The sequence below is a fragment of the Orcinus orca genome, chromosome 2, assembly GCF_937001465.1.
Source record: "Orcinus orca chromosome 2, mOrcOrc1.1, whole genome shotgun sequence".
Classification (NCBI taxonomy): Eukaryota; Metazoa; Chordata; class Mammalia; order Artiodactyla; family Delphinidae; genus Orcinus; species Orcinus orca.
Window position 1 is genome coordinate 40,144,112 of NC_064560.1, and position 27,000 is coordinate 40,171,111.

The window sequence follows — 27,000 nt, forward strand, 5'->3', positions numbered from 1 at the left end:
GCAGTGATAGGATTGGTGAGGTTCGGTGAGGAAATGCAGAACCTTTGAAGTCATATTGCATGGTACCCATTCCATGGGTCTCAACTCTCCAGGTTTAAGGGATTCTTCCTTCAGCTAAAACATGCATGTGGAACCCAGAGTATGATCCACTGTGTGATCGGGAAACGTGTTCAAATGTGTCTCAGTTTTCATCCCCTGGTACTTGGGTGCAACATTCCAGACGCTTTACTAACACTCTCCCCACTTGGAGAGTCAGTGCCTTTAACCTCCTGTTTGGCCCAGTTTGCAATTTCTGCATAAGATGTACAGGAATAGGGAGAACCAATGAGAGACTAGCTGGAGGTGTCTGGACGGGCAAATTTAACTCTCATTTCCCACCAGGAAGAGGAATTAACCAAAGGCTCAGCGTCCCGTGCCGGAACCACACTAGGGCCTGAAGCAATCCTGCGGTGTTCAGAGAGCTCACAAGAAAGTGAGTTGAAGAAAGGAGCTCAGGGGCACTGTAATTCACAAACCTGCAGAGTTATAAATGACAGCTTTGGTCCAAAAATATATTGAAGTAAGGCTGCCAAGAGGACTTGAAAGCAGGGCAGAATTGCAGGAAACCGATTTCAGAAGGTACACGGGAGTTGCTCTTAAAGCATAGGAAAAGAGACAGAACTTGGAAAATAATGCACTTGGCAAAAAAGTGCATATCTGTTTTATCCAGAGCTCTCATAACTGAGGGGAGGAGATTCCCAGCAGGCTCCAACTGCCACCTGAGGGCTCACGTTGCCAAGGCAATGTGAGCAAGCCAGGCAGGAGTTACCTCACAGCAGAGGTCCCACCTCTCAGAAGGGTGAGAAACCCAGCCAACATCAGACTCTCACCAGAGGGCCCACATCACCAATGGGATGGGAACCAGGCAGGCGTGTCTTCACACCAGTGGGGCCACATCATCGAAAGGTGAGGTACTCAGCACATGTGCCCTCAAACCAGAGGACCCACATCACCAAGGGCCTCGGAGTGAGGCAGGCAGGAGTAGCCTCACAACACAGGGCCCATAGAATAAAAAAGTGAGGAATCCATCTGTTGGAACCTCCCAGCAGGTGGCGCAGAGCACCGAGGTTATGGGATCCAGGCTACAGTGAACTCACAGAAGAGGGCCCATGTCATGAAACTGAGCAACCCAGCCATTGGGACCTCAGAGCAGGAGGCCCACATCCCCATGGGGATGGAAATCTGGTAGGAGTGTCCTCGCACCACTGAGAACGTATCAGAAAATTTTGGGCGACCAGCAGTTAGGGCCTGACGCCAGAGGACCCTCATCACCAAGGGAAGGAGGCTCCCAGCAGGCTCCAACTGCCACCAGAGGGCTGACGTCACCAAGGCGATGTGTGCCAACCAGGCACGAATGACCTCACAGCAGAGGGCCCACCTCAGAGAAGTGTGACGAACCCAGTCAGGATCAGACTCGCACCAGAGGGCCCACATCACCAAGGGGATGGGAACCAGGCAGGAGTGTCCCCACACCAGTGGGACAACATCATCGAAAGGTGAGGATCCCAGCACATGTAGCCTCAAACCAGAGGAACCACATCACCAAGGGGTTCAGAATTAGGCTGGCAGGACCGGCCTCACAACACACGGTCCATAGAATATAAAAGTTGAGGAATCCAGCAGTTGAAACCTCCCAGCAAGTGGCCCAGAGCACCGAGGCTATGGGTTCCAGGCCGCAGTGAACTCACAGCAGAGGGCCCACATCATGAACCTGTGAGCAGCCCAGCCGTTGGGACCTCAGAACAGAAGGCCCACATCCCCATTGGGATGGGAACCTGGCAGGAGTGGCCTCGCACCACTTAGCACATATCAGGAAATGTTAGGAGCCCAGCAGTTAGGGCCTGACGCCAGGGGGCCCTCATAACTGAGGGGAGGAGACTCCCAGCAGGTTCCAACTGCCAACAGAAGGCCTACGTCTACAAGGTGACATGCGCCAGCCAGGCAGTAGTGACCTCAGAGCAGAGGGCCTATCTCACAGAAGGGTGATGAACCGAGGCAGGATGAGACTCTCGCCAGAGGGCTCACAACACCAAGGGGATGGGAAGCAGTCAGGACTGTCCTCCCACCAGTGGGGCCACATCATTGAAAGGTGAGGAACCCAGCACATGCGGCCTCATATCAGAGGACATACATCACGAAGGGGATGGGAGTGAGGCAGGTAGGAGTAGCCTAAAAACAGAGGGCCCAAAGAATAAAAAAGGTTAGGAATTCAGCATTTGGAACTTCCCAGCAGGCGGCCGAGAGCACAGAAGCTATGGGATGCAGGCAGGAGTGAACTAACACCAGAGAGCCCACATCATGAAACTGTGAGCAACCCAGGCATTGGGACTTCAGAGCAGAAAGCCCACATCCCCATGGGGATGGGAACCTGACAGGAGTGTCCTGGCATCACTGGGCTCACATCAGAAAACGTGGGGAGCCCAGCAGTTCGGGCCTGATGCTAGAGGGCCGTCATCACCGAGGGCAGGAGGCTCCCAGCTGGTTCCATGTGCCAACAGAGGGCCCACGTCGCCAAGGTGATGTGTGCAAGTCAGGCAAGATTGACCTCACAGCAGAGGGCCTACCTCACAGAAGAGTGAGGAACCCAGCCAGGATAAGACTGTCACCAGAAGGCCCACATCACCAAGGGGATGGGAACCAGGCAGGAGTGTCCTCACACCAGTGGGGCCACATCATTGAAAGTTGCGGAACCCAGCACATGTGGCCTCAAACGAGAGGACACACATCACGAAGGGGCTGGGAGTGAGGCAGGCAGGAGGATCCTCGCAACAGAGGGCCTAAAAAATTAAAAAAGAGAGGAATCGAGCAGTTGGAACCTCCCAGCAGGCGGCCAACAGCACAGAGGCTATGGGATCCAGGCCACAGTGAACTAACACCAGAGAGCCCACATCATGAAATTGTGATCAACCCAGCCGTTGGAACCTCAGAGCAGAAGGCCCACATCCCCATGGAGATGGGAACCTAAGAGGAGTGCCCGAGCATCATTGGGCTCACTAAGAAAATTTGGGGAGCCCAGCAGTTAGGACCTGACGTCAGAGGGCCCTCAACACAGATGTGAGGAGGCTCCCAGCAGGGTCCAAGTGCCACCAGAGGGCTCATGTCAACAAGGCGAGGTGAGCAAGCCAGGCAAGAGTTACCTGATAGTAGAGGGCCCACCTCACAGATGGGTGAGGAACCCAGCCAGGATCAGACTCTCACCAGAGGACCCACATCACAAAGGGGATGGGAACCAGTCAGGATTATCCTCACACCAGTGGGGCCTCATCATCTTAAGGTGAGGAACCCAGCACATGTGTCCTCAAACCAGAGGACCCACATCACCAAGGGCCTTGGAGTGAGGCAGGCAGGAGTAGCCTCACAACACAGGGCACATAATATAAAAAACGTGAGGATTCCAGCATTTAGACCTCCAGCAGGCGGTTCAGAGCACCGAGGCTATGGGATCCAGGCCACAGTGAACTCACAGCAGAGGGCCCACATCATAAAACTGTGAGCAACCCGGGCGTTGGGACCTCAGCGCAGAAGGCCCACATCCCCATGGGAATGGTAACCTGGCTGGAGTGTCCTCGCACCACTGGGCGCACATCAGAAAATGTGGGGAGCCCACCATTTAGGGCCTGACGCCAGAGGGCCCTCATCACCGAAGGGAGGAGGCTCCCAGCAGGCTCCAAGTGCCACCAGAGGGCTCATGTCCACAAGGCGAGGTGAGCAAGCCAGGCAGGAGTGACCTCACAGCAGACGGCCCACCTCACAGATGGGTGAGGAACCCAGCCAGGATCAGACTCTCAACAGAGGGCCCACATCACCAAGGGGATGTGAACCAGGCAGGAGTCTCCTAAGACCATTGGTCCCACATCATCGAAAGGTGACGAACCCAGCACATGTGGCCTCAAACCAGACGACACACATCACGAAGGGGCTGGGAGTGAGGCAGGCAGGAGGATCCTCACAACAGAGGGCCCAAAAAATTAAAAAAGTGAGGAATCCAGCAGTTGGAACCTCCCAGCAGGCGGCCAAGAGCACAGACGCTATGGGATCCAGGCCACAGTGAACTAAAACCAGAGAGCCCACATCATGAAAATGTGAACAACCCAGCCGTTGGAACCTCAGAGCAGAAGGCCCACATCCCCAGGGAGATGGGATCCTAAGAGGATTACCCAAGCATCATTGGGCTCACTAAGAAAAGTTGGTGAGCCCAGCAGTTAGGGCCTGACCCAAGAGGGCCCTCATCACCAGTGGGAGGAGATTCCTAGCATGCTCCAACTGCCACCACATGGCTGACTTCACCAAGGCAATGTGTGCCAGCCATGCAAGAGTGACCTATCAGCAGAGGGTCTCCCTCACAGGTGGGTGAGGAACACAGCCAGGAACAGACTCTCACCAGGGGGTCCACATAACCACGTGGATGAGAACCAGGCAGGAGTGTCCTCACACTAGTGGGGCCACATCATCGAAAGGTGAGGAACCCAGCAAAGGTGGCCACAAACCAGAGGAACCACATCACCAAGGGGTTGAGAGTGAGGTAGGTGTCTGGACGGGCATATTTAACACTCATTTCCCACCAGGAAGAGGAATTAACCAAAGGCTCAGCGTGCCATGCCAGAACCACACTAGGGCCTGAAGCAATCCTGTGGTGTTGCGGCCAGCTCACAAGAAAGCGAGTTGAAGGAAGGAGCTCATGGGCACTGTAATTCACAAACCTGCAGAGTTATAAATGACAGCTATCGTCCAAAAATATATGGAAGTAAGGCTGCCAAGAGGACTTGAAAGTGGGGCATAATTGCAGGAAACCGATTTCAGGAGGTAGACTGGAATTGCATGTAAAGCATAGGAAAAGAGGCAGAACGTCCACAATGATGAACTTGGCCAAAAAGGGCGTATGCGTTTTTTCCCGAATATATTCAGGAAAAAATGCATACGCACTTTTTGGCCAACCAAGCAAGCCTGCAAAGGAAATCTGCACTACAATGAAGTCTCACTGCGCCCCGGTCAAAAGGGCCATCTGAAAAAAGTGTAAAATCCAGAAAGGCAGGACAGGTCATGGAGAACTGGGAGCCTTGTCATGCTGATGGGTGGGATGTAAATTGCCAACAGCCACTCTGGAGAAGTGTATGGTGTTTCCTGAAACATCTACAAAACAAAGCAACAGAGCCTAGGGCACTTCCACTTATGGTCCCATAGCTTAGGGAAATTAAAATCAAAAAGACACAGCCACCCCAAAGTTTGGGACGGCTCTGTTTACAAGAACCTCGTTTACGGTACAAGTTCAATATCACAGAAAGCGAAAAATGGATAAAGAAGTTGTGGTACTTACGTACAATGCAATATCACTCAGCAATGAAATCTATGTCATCAGGCCCATAGTAGCATAATGAGTGGATTCAGGTACGATGATTCTAAGTGAAATATGTCACACAGAAAAAGAAACATCATAATATATGTCTAATACACGGAATGTAAACTTGGCTACACAGGAACTGAATTACAAACAGAACAGGGTCTCAAATGTAGTATACCAACTTATGCTTGCTTAAGGAGAAAGGTGAGTTGGGGTGCTGCATAAAACCAGAGATTGAAATTAGCACAGATACCGTTCCATAAGCCAAATATGTAATAGACAAGAGCTACTCCTTGCTCAACGAAGTGGACTCAACACCCCATATTAAACGCGTAACAATATACCTGACTAGTAAGAATCTTAAAACCTATGGATTTATATGTCTCCGAAAGAGAATCAAGCGTGTGTACAGCGGCATAAACGCAGCAGTGATAGGATTGGTGAGGTTCGGTGAGCAAATGCAGACCCTTTGAAGTCATATTGCCTGGTACCCATTCCATGGGTCTCAACTCTCCAGGTTTAAGGGATTCTTCCTTCAGCTAAAACATGCATGTGGAACCCAGAGTATGATCCACCGTGTGATCGGGAAACGTGTTCAAATGTGTCTCAGTTTTCGTCCCCTGGTACTTGGGTGCAACATTCCAGACGCTTTACTAACACTCTCCCCACATGGACAGTCAGTGCCTTTAACCTCCTGTTTGGCCCAGTTTGCAATTTCTGCGGAAAATGAACAGGAATAGGGAGAACCAATGAGAGACTAGCTGGAGGTGTCTGGACGGGCAAATTTAACTCTCATTTCCCACCAGGAAGAGGAATTAACCAAAGGCTCAGCGTGCCATGCCAGAACCACACTAGGGCCTGAAGCAATCCTGTGGTGTTGCGGCCAGCTCACAAGAAAGCGAGTTGAAGGAAGGAGCTCAGGGGCACTGTAATTCACAAACCTGCAGAGTTATAAATGACAGCTATCGTCCAAAAATATATGGAAGTAAGGCTGCCAAGAGGACTTGAAAGTGGGGCATAATTGCAGGAAACCGATTTCAGGAGGTAGACTGGAATTGCATGTAAAGCATAGGAAAAGAGGCAGAACGTCCACAATGATGCACTTGGCCAAAAAGGGCGTATGCGTGTTTTCCTGAATATATTCAGGAAAAAACGCATACGCCCTTTTTGGCCAACCAAGCAAGCTTGCAAAGGAAATCTGCACTACAATGAAGTCTCACTGCCCCCCAGTCAAAAGGGCCATCTGAAAAAAGTGTAAAATCCAGAAAGGCAGGACAGGCCATGGAGAACTGGGAGCCTTGTTATGCTGATGGGCGGGATGTAAATTGCCAACAGCCACTCTGGAGAAGTGTATGGTGTTTCCTGAAACATCTACAAAACAAAGAAACAGAGCCTAGGGCACTTCCACTTATGGTCCTATAGCTTAGGGAAATTAAAATCAAAAAGACACAGCCACCCCAAAGTTTGGGACGGCTCTGTTTACAAGAACCTCGTTTACGGTACAAGTTCAATATCAGAGAAAGCGAAAAATGGATGAAGAAGTTGTGGTACTTACGTACGATGCAATATCACTCAGCAATGAAATCTATGTCATCAGGCCCGTAGCAGCATAATGAGTGGATTCAGGTACGATGATTCTAAGTGAAATAAGTCACACAGAAAAAGAAACATCATAAGATATCACTACTACACGGAATGTAAACTTGGCTACACAGGAACTGAATTACAAAACAGAACAGGGTCTCAAATGTAAAAAACCAACTTATGCTTGCTTAAGGAGAAAGGTGAGTTGGGGTGCTGCATAAAACGAGAGATTGATATTAGCACAGATACTGTTCCATAAGCCAAATATGTAACAGACAAGAGCTACTGCTTGCTCAACGAAGTGGACTCAACACCCCATATTAAACGCCTAACAATATACCTGGCTAGTAAGTATCTTAAAACCTATGGATTTCTATGTCTCCGAAAGAGAATGAAGCGTGTGTACAGTGGCATAAACACAGCAGTGATAGGATTGGTGAGGTTCGGTGAGGAAATGCAGAACCTTTGAAGTCATATTGCATGGTACCCATTCCATGGGTCTCAACTCTCCAGGTTTAAGGGATTCTTCCTTCAGCTAAAACATGCATGTGGAACCCAGAGTATGATCCACTGTGTGATCGGGAAACGTGTTCAAATGTGTCTCAGTTTTCATCCCCTGGTACTTGGGTGCAACATTCCAGACGCTTTACTAACACTCTCCCCACTTGGAGAGTCAGTGCCTTTAACCTCCTGTTTGGCCCAGTTTGCAATTTCTGCATAAGATGTACAGGCATAGGGAGAACCAATGAGAGACTAGCTGGAGGTGTCTGGACGGGCAAATTTAACTCTCATTTCCCACCAGGAAGAGGAATTAACCAAAGGCTCAGCGTCCCGTGCCGGAACCACACTAGGGCCTGAAGCAATCCTGCGGTGTTCGGAGAGCTCACAAGAAAGTGAGTTGAAGAAAGGAGCTCAGGGGCACTGTAATTCACAAACCTGCAGAGTTATAAATGACAGCTTTGGTCCAAAAATATATTGAAGTAAGGCTGCCAAGAGGACTTGAAAGCAGGGCAGAATTGCAGGAAACCGATTTCAGAAGGTACACGGGAGTTGCTCTTAAAGCATAGGAAAAGAGACAGAACTTGGAAAATAATGCACTTGGCAAAAAAGTGCATATCTGTTTTATCCAGAGCTCTCATAACTGAGGGGAGGAGATTCCCAGCAGGCTCCAACTGCCACCTGAGGGCTCACGTTGCCAAGGCAATGTGAGCAAGCCAGGCAGGAGTTACCTCACAGCAGAGGTCCCACCTCTCAGAAGGGTGAGAAACCCAGCCAACATCAGACTCTCACCAGAGGGCCCACATCACCAATGGGATGGGAACCAGGCAGGCGTGTCTTCACACCAGTGGGGCCACATCATCGAAAGGTGAGGTACTCAGCACATGTGCCCTCAAACCAGAGGACCCACATCACCAAGGGCCTCGGAGTGAGGCAGGCAGGAGTAGCCTCACAACACAGGGCCCATAGAATAAAAAAGTGAGGAATCCATCTGTTGGACCTCCCAGCAGGTGGCGCAGAGCACCGAGGTTATGGGATCCAGGCTACAGTGAACTCACAGAAGAGGGCCCATGTCATGAAACTGAGCAACCCAGCCATTGGGACCTCAGAGCAGGAGGCCCACATCCCCATGGGGATGGAAATCTGGTAGGAGTGTCCTCGCACCACTGAGAACGTATCAGAAAATTTTGGGCGACCAGCAGTTAGGGCCTGACGCCAGAGGACCCTCATCACCAAGGGAAGGAGGCTCCCAGCAGGCTCCAACTGCCACCAGAGGGCTGACGTCACCAAGGCGATGTGTGCCAACCAGGCACGAATGACCTCACAGCAGAGGGCCCACCTCAGAGAAGTGTGACGAACCCAGTCAGGATCAGACTCGCACCAGAGGGCCCACATCACCAAGGGGATGGGAACCAGGCAGGAGTGTCCCCACACCAGTGGGACAACATCATCGAAAGGTGAGGATCCCAGCACATGTAGCCTCAAACCAGAGGAACCACATCACCAAGGGGTTCAGAATTAGGCTGGCAGGACCGGCCTCACAACACACGGTCCATAGAATATAAAAGTTGAGGAATCCAGCAGTTGAAACCTCCCAGCAAGTGGCCCAGAGCACCGAGGCTATGGGTTCCAGGCCGCAGTGAACTCACAGCAGAGGGCCCACATCATGAACCTGTGAGCAGCCCAGCCGTTGGGACCTCAGAACAGAAGGCCCACATCCCCATTGGGATGGGAACCTGGCAGGAGTGGCCTCGCACCACTTAGCACATATCAGGAAATGTTAGGAGCCCAGCAGTTAGGGCCTGACGCCAGGGGGCCCTCATAACTGAGGGGAGGAGACTCCCAGCAGGTTCCAACTGCCAACAGAAGGCCTACGTCTACAAGGTGACATGCGCCAGCCAGGCAGTAGTGACCTCAGAGCAGAGGGCCTATCTCACAGAAGGGTGACGAACCGAGGCAGGATGAGACTCTCGCCAGAGGGCTCACAACACCAAGGGGATGGGAAGCAGTCAGGACTGTCCTCCCACCAGTGGGGCCACATCATTGAAAGGTGAGGAACCCAGCACATGCGGCCTCATATCAGAGGACATACATCACGAAGGGGCTGGGAGTGAGGCAGGCAGGAGGATCCTCACAACAGAGGGCCCAAAAAATTTAAAAAGTGAGGAATCCAGCAGTTGGAACCTCCCAGCAGGCGGCCAAGAGCACAGACGCTATGGGATCCAGGCCACAGTGAACTAAAACCAGAGAGCCCACATCATGAAAATGTGAACAACCCAGCCGTTGGAACCTCAGAGCAAAAGGCCCACATCCCCAGGGAGATGGGATCCTAAGAGGATTACCCAAGCATCATTGGGCTCACTAAGAAAAGTTGGTGAGCCCAGCAGTTAGGGCCTGACCCAAGAGGGCCCTCATCACCAGTGGGAGGAGATTCCTAGCACGCTCCAACTGCCACCACACGGCTGACTTCACCAAGGCAATGTGTGCCAGCCATGCAAGAGTGACCTATCAGCAGAGGGTCTCCCTCACAGGTGGGTGAGGAACACAGCCAGGAACAGACTCTCACCAGGGGGTCCACATAACCACGTGGATGAGAACCAGGCAGGAGTGTCCTCACACTAGTGGGGCCACATCATCGAAAGGTGAGGAACCCAGCAAAGGTGGCCACAAACCAGAGGAACCACATCACCAAGGGGCTGAGAGTGAGGTAGGTGTCTGGACGGGCATATTTAACACTCATTTCCCACCAGGAAGAGGAATTAACCAAAGGCTCAGCGTGCCATGCCAGAACCACACTAGGGCCTGAAGCAATCCTGTGGTGTTGCGGCCAGCTCACAAGAAAGCGAGTTGAAGGAAGGAGCTCATGGGCACTGTAATTCACAAACCTGCAGAGTTATAAATGACAGCTATCGTCCAAAAATATATGGAAGTAAGGCTGCCAAGAGGACTTGAAAGTGGGGCATAATTGCAGGAAACCGATTTCAGGAGGTAGACTGGAATTGCATGTAAAGCATAGGAAAAGAGGCAGAACGTCCACAATGATGAACTTGGCCAAAAAGGGCGTATGCGTTTTTTCCCGAATATATTCAGGAAAAAATGCATACGCACTTTTTGGCCAACCAAGCAAGCCTGCAAAGGAAATCTGCACTACAATGAAGTCTCACTGCGCCCCGGTCAAAAGGGCCATCTGAAAAAAGTGTAAAATCCAGAAAGGCAGGACAGGTCATGGAGAACTGGGAGCCTTGTCATGCTGATGGGTGGGATGTAAATTGCCAACAGCCACTCTGGAGAAGTGTATGGTGTTTCCTGAAACATCTACAAAACAAAGCAACAGAGCCTAGGGCACTTCCACTTATGGTCCCATAGCTTAGGGAAATTAAAATCAAAAAGACACAGCCACCCCAAAGTTTGGGACGGCTCTGTTTACAAGAACCTCGTTTACGGTACAAGTTCAATATCACAGAAAGCGAAAAATGGATAAAGAAGTTGTGGTACTTACGTACAATGCAATATCACTCAGCAATGAAATCTATGTCATCAGGCCCATAGTAGCATAATGAGTGGATTCAGGTACGATGATTCTAAGTGAAATATGTCACACAGAAAAAGAAACATCATAATATATGTCTAATACACGGAATGTAAACTTGGCTACACAGGAACTGAATTACAAACAGAACAGGGTCTCAAATGTAGTATACCAACTTATGCTTGCTTAAGGGGAAAGGTGAGTTGGGGTGCTGCATAAAACCAGAGATTGAAATTAGCACAGATACCGTTCCATAAGCCAAATATGTAATAGACAAGAGCTACTCCTTGCTCAACGAAGTGGACTCAACACCCCATATTAAACGCGTAACAATATACCTGACTAGTAAGAATCTTAAAACCTATGGATTTATATGTCTCCGAAAGAGAATCAAGCGTGTGTACAGCGGCATAAACGCAGCAGTGATAGGATTGGTGAGGTTCGGTGAGCAAACGCAGACCCTTTCAAGTCATATTGCCTGGTACCCATTCCATGGGTCTCAACTCTCCAGGTTTAAGGGATTCTTCCTTCAGCTAAAACATGCATGTGGAACCCAGAGTATGATCCACCGTGTGATCGGGAAACGTGTTCAAATGTGTCTCAGTTTTCGTCCCCTGGTACTTGGGTGCAACATTCCAGACGCTTTACTAACACTCTCCCCACATGGACAGTCAGTGCCTTTAACCTCCTGTTTGGCCCAGTTTGCAATTTCTGCGGAAAATGAACAGGAATAGGGAGAACCAATGAGAGACTAGCTGGAGGTGTCTGGACGGGCAAATTTAACTCTCATTTCCCACCAGGAAGAGGAATTAACCAAAGGCTCAGCGTGCCATGCCAGAACCACACTAGGGCCTGAAGCAATCCTGCGGTGTTGCGGCCAGCTCACAAGAAAGCGAGTTGAAGGAAGGAGCTCAGGGGCACTGTAATTCACAAACCTGCAGAGTTATAAATGACAGCTATCATCCAAAAATATATGGAAGTAAGGCTGCCAAGAGGACTTGAAAGTGGGGCATAATTGCAGGAAACCGATTTCAGGAGGTAGACGGGAATTGCATGTAAAGCATAGGAAAAGAGGCAGAACGTCCGCAATGATGCACTTGGCCAAAAAGGGCGTATGCGTTTTTTCCTGAATATATTCAGGAAAAAACGCATACGCCCTTTTTGGCCAACCAAGCAAGCTTGCAAAGGAAATCTGCACTACAATGAAGTCTCACTGCCCCCCAGTCAAAAGGGCCATCTGAAAAAAGTGTAAAATCCAGAAAGGCAGGACAGGCCATGGAGAACTGGGAGCCTTGTTATGCTGATGGGCGGGATGTAAATTGCCAACAGCCACTCTGGAGAAGTGTATGGTGTTTCCTGAAACATCTACAAAACAAAGAAACAGAGCCTAGGGCACTTCCACTTATGGTCCTATAGCTTAGGGAAATTAAAATCGAAAAGACACAGCCACCCCAAAGTTTGGGACGGCTCTGTTTACAAGAACCTCGTTTACGGTACAAGTTCAATATCACAGAAAGCAAAAAATGGATAAAGAAGTTGTGGTACTTACGTACAATGCAATATCACTCTGCAATGAAATCTATGTCATCAGGCCCATAGCAGCATAATGAGTGGATTAAGGTACGATGATTCTAAGTGAAATAAGTCACACAGAAAAAGAAACATCATAAGATATCACTACTACACGAAATGTAAACTTGGCTACACAGGAACTGAATTACAAAACAGAACAGGGTCTCAAATGTATAAAACCAACTTTTGCTTGCTTAAGGGGAAAGGTGAGTTGGGGTGCTGAATAAAACCAGAGATTGAAATTAGCACAGATATGGTTCCATAAGCCAAATATGTAATAGACAAGAGCTACTCCTTGCTCAACGAAGTGCACTCAACACCCCATATTAAACGCCTAAGAATATACCTGACTAGTAAGAATCTTAAAACCTATGCATTTATATGTCTCCGAAAGAGAATCAAGCATGTGTACAGCGGCATAAACGCAGCAGTGATAGGATTGGTGAGGTTCAGTGAGCAAATGCAGACCCTTTGAAGTCATATTGCATGGTACCCATTCCATGGGTCTCAACTCTCCAGGTTTAAGGGATTCTTCCTTCAGCTAAAACATGCATGTGGAACCCAGAGTATGATCCACCGTGTGATCGGGAATCGTGTTCAAATGTGTCTCAGTTTTGTCCCCTGGTACTCGGGTGCAACATTCCAGATGCTTTACTAACACTCTCCCCACTTGGAGAGTTAGTGCCTTTAACCTCATGTTTGGCCCAGTTTGCAGTTTCTGCAGAAAATGAACACGAATAGGAGAACCAATGAGAGACTAGCTGGAGGTGTCTGGACGGGCAAATTTAACTCTCATTTCCCACCAGGAAGAGGAATTAACCAAAGGCTCAGCGTGCCGTGCCGGAACCACACTAGGGCCTGAAGCAATCCTGCAGTGTTGCGGCCAGCTCACAAGAAAGCGAGTTGAAGAAAGGAGCTCAGGGGCACTGTAATTCACAAACCTACAGAGTTATAAATGACAGCTATCATCCAAAAATATATTGAAGTAAGGCTGCCAAGAGGACTTGAAAGCGGGGCAGAATTGCAGGAAACCGATTTCAGGAGATAGACTGGAATGGCATGTAAAGCATAGGAAATGGGGCAGAACGTCCACAATGATGCACTTGGCCAAAAAGGGCGTATGTGTTTTTTCCTGTATATATTCAGGAGAAGATGAATACGACATTTTTGGCCAACCAAGCAACCTTGCAAAGGAAATCTGCACTACAATGAAGTCTCAGTGCCTCCTGGTCAAAAGGGCCATCTGAAAAAAGTGTAAAATCCAGAAAGGCAGGACAGGCCATGGAGAACTGGGAGCCTTGTCATGCTGATGGGCGGGATGTAAATTGCCAACAGCCACTCTGGAGAAGTGTATGGTGTTTCCTGAAACATCTACAAAACAAAGCAACACAGCCTAGGGCACTTCCACTTATGGTCCCATAGCTTAGGGAAATTAAAATAAAAAAGACACAGCCACCCCAAAGTTTGGGACGGCTCCCTTTACAAGAACCTCGTTTATGGTACAAGTTCAATATCACAGAAAGCGAAAAATGGATAAAGAAGTTGTGGTACTTACGTACAATGCAATATCACTCAGCAATGAAATGTATGTCATCAGGCCCGTAGCAGCATAATGAGTGGATTCAGAGACGACGATTCTAAGTGAAATAAGTCACAGAGAAAAAGAAACATCATAAGATATCACTACTACACGGAATGTAAACTTGGTTACACAGGAACTGAATTACAAAACAGAACAGTGGTTCAAATGTAGAAAACCAACTTATGCTTCCTTAAGGGGAAAGGTGAGTTGGGGTGCTGCATAAAACCAGAGATTGAAATGAGCACAGATACCGTTCCATAAGCCAAATATGTAATAGACAAGAGCTACTCCTTGCTCAACGAAGTGGACTCAACACCCCATATTAAACGCCTAACAATATGTCTGACTAGTAAGAATCTTAAAACCTATGGATTTTTATGTCTCCGAAAGAGAATCAAGCATGTGTACAGCGGCATAAATGCAGCAGTGATAGGATTAGTGAGGTTTGGTGAGCAAATGCACACCCTTTGAAGTCATATTGCCTGGTACCCATTCCATGGGTCTCAACTCTCCAGGTTTAAGGGATTCTTCCTTCAGCTAAAACATGCATGTGGAACCCAGAGTATGATCCACCGTGTGATCGGGAAACGTGTTCAAATGTGTCTCAGATTTCGTCCCCTAGTCCTCGGGTGCAACATTCCAGACGCTTTACTAACGCTCTCCCCACTTGGATAGTCACTGCCTTTAACCTCCTGTTTGGCCCAGTTTGCAATTTCTGCGGAAAATGAACAGGAATAGGGAGAACCAATGAGAGACTAGCTGGAGGTGTCTGGACGGGCAAATTTAACTCTCATTTCCCACCAGGAAGAGGAATTAACCAAAGGCTCAGCGTGCCATACCGGAACCACACTAGGGCCTGAAGCAATCCTGCGGTGTTGCGGCCAGCTCACAAGAAAGCGAGTTGAAGGAAGGACCTCAGGCGCTGTAATTCACAAACCTGCAGAGTTATAAATGACAGCTATCGTCCAAAAATATATTGAAGTAAGGCTGCCAAGAGGACTTTAAAGTGGGGCAGAATTGCAGGAAACCGATTTCAGGAGGTAGACTGGAATTGCATGTAAAGCATAGGAAAAGAGGCAGAACGTCCACAATGATGAACTTGGCCAAAAAGTGCGTATGCGTTTTTTCCCGAATATATTCAGGAAAAAATGCATACACACTTTTTGGCCAACCAAGCAAGCCTGCAAAGGAAATCTGCACTACAATGAAGTCTCACTGCACCCCGGTCAAAAAGGCCTTCTGAAAAAAGTGTAAAATCCAGAAAGGCAGGACAGGCCATGGAGAACTGGGAGCCTTGTCATGCTGATGGGTGGGATGTAAATTGCCAACAGCCACTCTGGAGAAGTGTATGGTGTTTCCTGAAACATCCAAAAAACAAAGCAACAGAGCCTAGGGCACTTCCACTTATGGTCCTATAGCTTAGGGAAATTAAAATCAAAAAGACACAGCCACCCGAATATTTGGGACGGCTCTGTTTACAAGAACCTCGTTTACGGTACAAGTTCAATATCACAGAAAGCGAAAAATGGATAAAGAAGTTGTGGTACTTACGTACAATGCAATATCACTCAGCAATGAAATCTATATCATCAGGCCCGTAGCAGCATAATGAGTGGATTCAGGTACGATGATTCTAAGTGAAATAAGTCACACAGAAAAAGAAACATCATAAGATATCACTACTACACGGAATGTAAACTTGGCTACACAGGAACTGAATTACAAAACAGAACAGGGTCTCAAATGTAGAAAACCAACTTATGCTTGCTTAAGGGGAAAGGTGAGTTGGGGTGCTGCATAAAACCAGAGATTGAAATTAGCACAGATACCGTTCCATAAGCCAAATATGTAATAGACAAGAGCTACTCCTTGCTCAACGAAGTGGACACAACACCCCATATTAAACGCCTAACAATATATCTGACTAGTAAGAATCTTAAAACCTATGGATTTATATGTCTCCGAAAGAGAATCAAGCATGTGTACAGCGGCATAAACGCAGCAGTGATAGGATTGGTGAGGTTCAGTGAGCAAATGCAGACCCTTTGAAGTCATATTTCATGGTACCCATTCCATGGGTCTCAACTCTCCAGGTTTAAGGGATTCTTCCTTCAGCTAAAACATGCATGTGGAACCCAGAGTATGATCCACCGTGTGATCGGGAAACGTGTTCAAATGTGTCTCAGTTTTTGTCCCCTGGTACTCGGGTGCAACATTCCAGATGCTTTACTAACACTCTCCCCACTTGGAGATTTAGTGCCTTTAACCTCATGTTTGACTCAGTTTGCATTTTCTGCAGAAAATGAACACGAATAGGGGAACCAATGAGAGACTAGCTGGAGGTGTCTGGACCGGCAAACTTAACTCTCATTTCCCACCAGGAAGAGGAATTAACCAAAGGCTCAGTGTGCCATGCCGGAACCACACTAGGGCCTGAAGCAATCCTGCGGTGTTGCGGCCAGCTCACAACAATGCGAGTTGAAGAAAGGAGCTCAGGGGCACTGTCATTCACAAACCTGCAGAGTTATAAATGACAGCTATGGTCCAAAAATATATTGAAGTAAGGCTGCCAAGAGGACTTGAAAGCAGGGCAGAATTGCAGGAATCCCATTTCAGGAGGTAGACTGGAATTGTATATAAAGCATAGGAAAAGAGGCAGAACGTCCACAATGCTGCACTTGACCAAAAAGAGCGTATGCGTTTTTTCCTGAATATATTCAGGAAAAAACGCATACGCCCTTTTTGGCCAACCAAGCAAGCTTGCAAAGGAAATCTGCACTACAATGAAGTCTCACTGCCCCCCGGTCAAAAGGGCTATCTGAAAAAAGTGTAAAATCCAGAAAGGCAGGACAGGCCATGGAGAACTGGGAGCCTTGTTATGCTGATGGGCGGGATGGAAATTGCCAACAGCCACTCTGGAGAAGTGTATGGTGTTTCCTGAAACATCTACAAAACAAAGAAACAGAGCCTAGGGCACTTCCACTTATGGTCCTATAGCTTAGGGAAATTAAAATCAAAAAGACACAGCCACCCCAAAGTTTGGGACGGCTCTGTTTACAAGAACCTCGTTTAAGGTACAAGTTCAATATCAGAGAAAGCGAAAAATGGATGAAGAAGTTGTGGTACTTACGTACAATGCAATATCACTCAGCAATGAAATCTATGTCATCAGGCCCGTAGCAGCATAATGAGTGGATTCAGGTACGATGATTCTAAGTGAAATAAGTCACACAGAAAAAGAAACATCATAAGATATCACTACTACACGGAATGTAAACTTGGCTACACAGGAACTGAATTACAAAACAGAACAGGGTCTCAAATGTAAAAAACCAACTTATGCTTGCTTAAGGAGAAAGGTGAGTTGGGGTGCTGCATAAAACGAGAGATTGATATTAGCACAGATACTGTTCCATAAGCCAAATATGTAACAGACAAGAGCTACTGCTTGCTCAACGAAGTGGACTCAACACCCCATATTAAACGCCTAACAATATACCTGGCTAGTAAGTATCTTAAAACCTATGGATTTCTATGTCTCCGAAAGAGAATGAAGCGTGTGTACAGTGGCATAAACACAGCAGTGATAGGATTGGTGAGGTTCCGTGAGGAAATGCAGAACCTTTGAAGTCATATTGCATGGTACCCATTCCATGGGTCTCAACTCTCCAGGTTTAAGGGATTCTTCCTTCAGCTAAAACATGCATGTGGAACCCAGAGTATGATCCACTGTGTGATCGGGAAACGTGTTCAAATGTGTCTCAGTTTTCATCCCCTGGTACTTGGGTGCAACATTCCAGACGCTTTACTAACACTCTCCCCACTTGGAGAGTCAGTGCCTTTAACCTCCTGTTTGGCCCAGTTTGCAATTTCTGCATAAGATGTACAGGAATAGGGAGAACCAATGAGAGACTAGCTGGAGGTGTCTGGACGGGCAAATTTAACTCTCATTTCCCACCAGGAAGAGGAATTAACCAAAGGCTCAGCGTCCCGTGCCGGAACCACACTAGGGCCTGAAGCAATCCTGCGGTGTTCAGAGAGCTCACAAGAAAGTGAGTTGAAGAAAGGAGCTCAGGGGCACTGTAATTCACAAACCTGCAGAGTTATAAATGACAGCTTTGGTCCAAAAATATATTGAAGTAAGGCTGCCAAGAGGACTTGAAAGCAGGGCAGAATTGCAGGAAACCGATTTCAGAAGGTACACGGGAGTTGCTCTTAAAGCATAGGAAAAGAGACAGAACTTGGAAAATAATGCACTTGGCAAAAAAGTGCATATCTGTTTTATCCAGAGCTCTCATAACTGAGGGGAGGAGATTCCCAGCAGGCTCCAACTGCCACCTGAGGGCTCACGTTGCCAAGGCAATGTGAGCAAGCCAGGCAGGAGTTACCTCACAGCAGAGGTCCCACCTCTCAGAAGGGTGAGAAACCCAGCCAACATCAGACTCTCACCAGAGGGCCCACATCACCAATGGGATGGGAACCAGGCAGGCGTGTCTTCACACCAGTGGGGCCACATCATCGAAAGGTGAGGTACTCAGCACATGTGCCCTCAAACCAGAGGACCCACATCACCAAGGGCCTCGGAGTGAGGCAGGCAGGAGTAGCCTCACAACACAGGGCCCATAGAATAAAAAAGTGAGGAATCCATCTGTTGGAACCTCCCAGCAGGTGGCGCAGAGCACCGAGGTTATGGGATCCAGGCTACAGTGAACTCACAGAAGAGGGCCCATGTCATGAAACTGAGCAACCCAGCCATTGGGACCTCAGAGCAGGAGGCCCACATCCCCATGGGGATGGAAATCTGGTAGGAGTGTCCTCGCACCACTGAGAACGTATCAGAAAATTTTGGGCGACCAGCAGTTAGGGCCTGACGCCAGAGGACCCTCATCACCAAGGGAAGGAGGCTCCCAGCAGGCTCCAACTGCCACCAGAGGGCTGACGTCACCAAGGCGATGTGTGCCAACCAGGCACGAATGACCTCACAGCAGAGGGCCCACCTCAGAGAAGTGTGACGAACCCAGTCAGGATCAGACTCGCACCAGAGGGCCCACATCACCAAGGGGATGGGAACCAGGCAGGAGTGTCCCCACACCAGTGGGACAACATCATCGAAAGGTGAGGATCCCAGCACATGTAGCCTCAAACCAGAGGAACCACATCACCAAGGGGTTCAGAATTAGGCTGGCAGGACCGGCCTCACAACACACGGTCCATAGAATATAAAAGTTGAGGAATCCAGCAGTTGAAACCTCCCAGCAAGTGGCCCAGAGCACCGAGGCTATGGGTTCCAGGCCGCAGTGAACTCACAGCAGAGGGCCCACATCATGAACCTGTGAGCAGCCCAGCCGTTGGGACCTCAGAACAGAAGGCCCACATCCCCATTGGGATGGGAACCTGGCAGGAGTGGCCTCGCACCACTTAGCACATATCAGGAAATGTTAGGAGCCCAGCAGTTAGGGCCTGACGCCAGGGGGCCCTCATAACTGAGGGGAGGAGACTCCCAGCAGGTTCCAACTGCCAACAGAAGGCCTACGTCTACAAGGTGACATGCGCCAGCCAGGCAGTAGTGACCTCAGAGCAGAGGGCCTATCTCACAGAAGGGTGATGAACCGAGGCAGGATGAGACTCTCGCCAGAGGGCTCACAACACCAAGGGGATGGGAAGCAGTCAGGACTGTCCTCCCACCAGTGGGGCCACATCATTGAAAGGTGAGGAACCCAGCACATGCGGCCTCATATCAGAGGACATACATCACGAAGGGGATGGGAGTGAGGCAGGTAGGAGTAGCCTAAAAACAGAGGGCCCAAAGAATAAAAAAGGTTAGGAATTCAGCATTTGGAACTTCCCAGCAGGCGGCCGAGAGCACAGAAGCTATGGGATGCAGGCAGGAGTGAACTAACACCAGAGAGCCCACATCATGAAACTGTGAGCAACCCAGGCATTGGGACTTCAGAGCAGAAAGCCCACATCCCCATGGGGATGGGAACCTGACAGGAGTGTCCTGGCATCACTGGGCTCACATCAGAAAACGTGGGGAGCCCAGCAGTTCGGGCCTGATGCTAGAGGGCCGTCATCACCGAGGGCAGGAGGCTCCCAGCAGGTTCCATGTGCCAACAGAGGGCCCACGTCGCCAAGGTGATGTGTGCAAGTCAGGCAAGATTGACCTCACAGCAGAGGGCCTACCTCACAGAAGAGTGAGGAACCCAGCCAGGATAAGACTGTCACCAGAAGGCCCACATCACCAAGGGGATGGGAACCAGGCAGGAGTGTCCTCACACCAGTGGGGCCACATCATTGAAAGTTGCGGAACCCAGCACATGTGGCCTCAAACGAGAGGACACACATCACGAAGGGGCTGGGAGTGAGGCAGGCAGGAGGATCCTCGCAACAGAGGGCCTAAAAAATTAAAAAAGAGAGGAATCGAGCAGTTGGAACCTCCCAGCAGGCGGCCAACAGCACAGAGGCTATGGGATCCAGGCCACAGTGAACTAACACCAGAGAGCCCACATCATGAAATTGTGATCAACCCAGCCGTTGGAACCTCAGAGCAGAAGGCCCACATCCCCATGGAGATGGGAACCTAAGAGGAGTGCCCGAGCATCATTGGGCTCACTAAGAAAATTTGGGGAGCCCAGCAGTTAGGACCTGACGTCAGAGGGCCCTCAACACAGATGTGAGGAGGCTCCCAGCAGGGTCCAAGTGCCACCAGAGGGCTCATGTCAACAAGGCGAGGTGAGCAAGCCAGGCAAGAGTTACCTGATAGTAGAGGGCCCACCTCACAGATGGGTGAGGAACCCAGCCAGGATCAGACTCTCACCAGAGGACCCACATCACAAAGGGGATGGGAACCAGTCAGGATTATCCTCACACCAGTGGGGCCTCATCATCTTAAGGTGAGGAACCCAGCACATGTGTCCTCAAACCAGAGGACCCACATCACCAAGGGCCTTGGAGTGAGGCAGGCAGGAGTAGCCTCACAACACAGGGCACATAATATAAAAAACGTGAGGATTCCAGCATTTAGACCTCCAGCAGGCGGTTCAGAGCACCGAGGCTATGGGATCCAGGCCACAGTGAACTCACAGCAGAGGGCCCACATCATAAAACTGTGAGCAACCCGGGCGTTGGGACCTCAGCGCAGAAGGCCCACATCCCCATGGGAATGGTAACCTGGCTGGAGTGTCCTCGCACCACTGGGCGCACATCAGAAAATGTGGGGAGCCCACCATTTAGGGCCTGACGCCAGAGGGCCCTCATCACCGAAGGGAGGAGGCTCCCAGCAGGCTCCAAGTGCCACCAGAGGGCTCATGTCCACAAGGCGAGGTGAGCAAGCCAGGCAGGAGTGACCTCACAGCAGACGGCCCACCTCACAGATGGGTGAGGAACCCAGCCAGGATCAGACTCTCAACAGAGGGCCCACATCACCAAGGGGATGTGAACCAGGCAGGAGTCTCCTAAGACCATTGGTCCCACATCATCGAAAGGTGACGAACCCAGCACATGTGGCCTCAAACCAGACGACACACATCACGAAGGGGCTGGGAGTGAGGCAGGCAGGAGGATCCTCACAACAGAGGGCCCAAAAAATTAAAAAAGTGAGGAATCCAGCAGTTGGAACCTCCCAGCAGGCGGCCAAGAGCACAGACGCTATGGGATCCAGGCCACAGTGAACTAAAACCAGAGAGCCCACATCATGAAAATGTGAACAACCCAGCCGTTGGAACCTCAGAGCAGAAGGCCCACATCCCCAGGGAGATGGGATCCTAAGAGGATTACCCAAGCATCATTGGGCTCACTAAGAAAAGTTGGTGAGCCCAGCAGTTAGGGCCTGACCCAAGAGGGCCCTCATCACCAGTGGGAGGAGATTCCTAGCATGCTCCAACTGCCACCACATGGCTGACTTCACCAAGGCAATGTGTGCCAGCCATGCAAGAGTGACCTATCAGCAGAGGGTCTCCCTCACAGGTGGGTGAGGAACACAGCCAGGAACAGACTCTCACCAGGGGGTCCACATAACCACGTGGATGAGAACCAGGCAGGAGTGTCCTCACACTAGTGGGGCCACATCATCGAAAGGTGAGGAACCCAGCAAAGGTGGCCACAAACCAGAGGAACCACATCACCAAGGGGTTGAGAGTGAGGTAGGTGTCTGGACGGGCATATTTAACACTCATTTCCCACCAGGAAGAGGAATTAACCAAAGGCTCAGCGTGCCATGCCAGAACCACACTAGGGCCTGAAGCAATCCTGTGGTGTTGCGGCCAGCTCACAAGAAAGCGAGTTGAAGGAAGGAGCTCATGGGCACTGTAATTCACAAACCTGCAGAGTTATAAATGACAGCTATCGTCCAAAAATATATGGAAGTAAGGCTGCCAAGAGGACTTGAAAGTGGGGCATAATTGCAGGAAACCGATTTCAGGAGGTAGACTGGAATTGCATGTAAAGCATAGGAAAAGAGGCAGAACGTCCACAATGATGAACTTGGCCAAAAAGGGCGTATGCGTTTTTTCCCGAATATATTCAGGAAAAAATGCATACGCACTTTTTGGCCAACCAAGCAAGCCTGCAAAGGAAATCTGCACTACAATGAAGTCTCACTGCGCCCCGGTCAAAAGGGCCATCTGAAAAAAGTGTAAAATCCAGAAAGGCAGGACAGGTCATGGAGAACTGGGAGCCTTGTCATGCTGATGGGTGGGATGTAAATTGCCAACAGCCACTCTGGAGAAGTGTATGGTGTTTCCTGAAACATCTACAAAACAAAGCAACAGAGCCTAGGGCACTTCCACTTATGGTCCCATAGCTTAGGGAAATTAAAATCAAAAAGACACAGCCACCCCAAAGTTTGGGACGGCTCTGTTTACAAGAACCTCGTTTACGGTACAAGTTCAATATCACAGAAAGCGAAAAATGGATAAAGAAGTTGTGGTACTTACGTACAATGCAATATCACTCAGCAATGAAATCTATGTCATCAGGCCCATAGTAGCATAATGAGTGGATTCAGGTACGATGATTCTAAGTGAAATATGTCACACAGAAAAAGAAACATCATAATATATGTCTAATACACGGAATGTAAACTTGGCTACACAGGAACTGAATTACAAACAGAACAGGGTCTCAAATGTAGTATACCAACTTATGCTTGCTTAAGGGGAAAGGTGAGTTGGGGTGCTGCATAAAACCAGAGATTGAAATTAGCACAGATACCGTTCCATAAGCCAAATATGTAATAGACAAGAGCTACTCCTTGCTCAACGAAGTGGACTCAACACCCCATATTAAACGCGTAACAATATACCTGACTAGTAAGAATCTTAAAACCTATGGATTTATATGTCTCCGAAAGAGAATCAAGCGTGTGTACAGCGGCATAAACGCAGCAGTGATAGGATTGGTGAGGTTCGGTGAGCAAATGCAGACCCTTTGAAGTCATATTGCCTGGTACCCATTCCATGGTTCTCAACTCTCCAGGTTTAAGGGATTCTTCCTTCAGCTAAAACATGCATGTGGAACCCAGAGTATGATCCACCGTGTGATCGGGAAACGTGTTCAAATGTGTCTCAGTTTTCGTCCCCTGGTACTTGGGTGCAACATTCCAGACGCTTTACTAACACTCTCCCCACATGGACAGTCAGTGCCTTTAACCTCCTGTTTGGCCCAGTTTGCAATTTCTGCGGAAAATGAACAGGAATAGGGAGAACCAATGAGAGACTAGCTGGAGGTGTCTGGACGGGCAAATTTAACTCTCATTTCCCACCAGGAAGAGGAATTAACCAAAGGCTCAGCGTGCCATGCCAGAACCACACTAGGGCCTGAAGCAATCCTGTGGTGTTGCGGCCAGCTCACAAGAAAGCGAGTTGAAGGAAGGAGCTCAGGGGCACTGTAATTCACAAACCTGCAGAGTTATAAATGACAGCTATCGTCCAAAAATATATGGAAGTAAGGCTGCCAAGAGGACTTGAAAGTGGGGCATAATTGCAGGAAACCGATTTCAGGAGGTAGACTGGAATTGCATGTAAAGCATAGGAAAAGAGGCAGAACGTCCACAATGATGCACTTGGCCAAAAAGGGCGTATGCGTGTTTTCCTGAATATATTCAGGAAAAAACGCATACGCCCTTTTTGGCCAACCAAGCAAGCTTGCAAAGGAAATCTGCACTACAATGAAGTCTCACTGCCCCCCAGTCAAAAGGGCCATCTGAAAAAAGTGTAAAATCCAGAAAGGCAGGACAGGCCATGGAGAACTGGGAGCCTTGTTATGCTGATGGGCGGGATGTAAATTGCCAACAGCCACTCTGGAGAAGTGTATGGTGTTTCCTGAAACATCTACAAAACAAAGAAACAGAGCCTAGGGCACTTCCACTTATGGTCCTATAGCTTAGGGAAATTAAAATCAAAAAGACACAGCCACCCCAAAGTTTGGGACGGCTCTGTTTACAAGAACCTCGTTTACGGTACAAGTTCAATATCAGAGAAAGCGAAAAATGGATGAAGAAGTTGTGGTACTTACGTACGATGCAATATCACTCAGCAATGAAATCTATGTCATCAGGCCCGTAGCAGCATAATGAGTGGATTCAGGTACGATGATTCTAAGTGAAATAAGTCACACAGAAAAAGAAACATCATAAGATATCACTACTACACGGAATGTAAACTTGGCTACACAGGAACTGAATTACAAAACAGAACAGGGTCTCAAATGTAAAAAACCAACTTATGCTTGCTTAAGGAGAAAGGTGAGTTGGGGTGCTGCATAAAACGAGAGATTGATATTAGCACAGATACTGTTCCATAAGCCAAATATGTAACAGACAAGAGCTACTGCTTGCTCAACGAAGTGGACTCAACACCCCATATTAAACGCCTAACAATATACCTGGCTAGTAAGTATCTTAAAACCTATGGATTTCTATGTCTCCGAAAGAGAATGAAGCGTGTGTACAGTGGCATAAACACAGCAGTGATAGGATTGGTGAGGTTCGGTGAGGAAATGCAGAACCTTTGAAGTCATATTGCATGGTACCCATTCCATGGGTCTCAACTCTCCAGGTTTAAGGGATTCTTCCTTCAGCTAAAACATGCATGTGGAACCCAGAGTATGATCCACTGTGTGATCGGGAAACGTGTTCAAATGTGTCTCAGTTTTCATCCCCTGGTACTTGGGTGCAACATTCCAGACGCTTTACTAACACTCTCCCCACTTGGAGAGTCAGTGCCTTTAACCTCCTGTTTGGCCCAGTTTGCAATTTCTGCATAAGATGTACAGGCATAGGGAGAACCAATGAGAGACTAGCTGGAGGTGTCTGGACGGGCAAATTTAACTCTCATTTCCCACCAGGAAGAGGAATTAACCAAAGGCTCAGCGTCCCGTGCCGGAACCACACTAGGGCCTGAAGCAATCCTGCGGTGTTCGGAGAGCTCACAAGAAAGTGAGTTGAAGAAAGGAGCTCAGGGGCACTGTAATTCACAAACCTGCAGAGTTATAAATGACAGCTTTGGTCCAAAAATATATTGAAGTAAGGCTGCCAAGAGGACTTGAAAGCAGGGCAGAATTGCAGGAAACCGATTTCAGAAGGTACACGGGAGTTGCTCTTAAAGCATAGGAAAAGAGACAGAACTTGGAAAATAATGCACTTGGCAAAAAAGTGCATATCTGTTTTATCCAGAGCTCTCATAACTGAGGGGAGGAGATTCCCAGCAGGCTCCAACTGCCACCTGAGGGCTCACGTTGCCAAGGCAATGTGAGCAAGCCAGGCAGGAGTTACCTCACAGCAGAGGTCCCACCTCTCAGAAGGGTGAGAAACCCAGCCAACATCAGACTCTCACCAGAGGGCCCACATCACCAATGGGATGGGAACCAGGCAGGCGTGTCTTCACACCAGTGGGGCCACATCATCGAAAGGTGAGGTACTCAGCACATGTGCCCTCAAACCAGAGGACCCACATCACCAAGGGCCTCGGAGTGAGGCAGGCAGGAGTAGCCTCACAACACAGGGCCCATAGAATAAAAAAGTGAGGAATCCATCTGTTGGACCTCCCAGCAGGTGGCGCAGAGCACCGAGGTTATGGGATCCAGGCTACAGTGAACTCACAGAAGAGGGCCCATGTCATGAAACTGAGCAACCCAGCCATTGGGACCTCAGAGCAGGAGGCCCACATCCCCATGGGGATGGAAATCTGGTAGGAGTGTCCTCGCACCACTGAGAACGTATCAGAAAATTTTGGGCGACCAGCAGTTAGGGCCTGACGCCAGAGGACCCTCATCACCAAGGGAAGGAGGCTCCCAGCAGGCTCCAACTGCCACCAGAGGGCTGACGTCACCAAGGCGATGTGTGCCAACCAGGCACGAATGACCTCACAGCAGAGGGCCCACCTCAGAGAAGTGTGACGAACCCAGTCAGGATCAGACTCGCACCAGAGGGCCCACATCACCAAGGGGATGGGAACCAGGCAGGAGTGTCCCCACACCAGTGGGACAACATCATCGAAAGGTGAGGATCCCAGCACATGTAGCCTCAAACCAGAGGAACCACATCACCAAGGGGTTCAGAATTAGGCTGGCAGGACCGGCCTCACAACACACGGTCCATAGAATATAAAAGTTGAGGAATCCAGCAGTTGAAACCTCCCAGCAAGTGGCCCAGAGCACCGAGGCTATGGGTTCCAGGCCGCAGTGAACTCACAGCAGAGGGCCCACATCATGAACCTGTGAGCAGCCCAGCCGTTGGGACCTCAGAACAGAAGGCCCACATCCCCATTGGGATGGGAACCTGGCAGGAGTGGCCTCGCACCACTTAGCACATATCAGGAAATGTTAGGAGCCCAGCAGTTAGGGCCTGACGCCAGGGGGCCC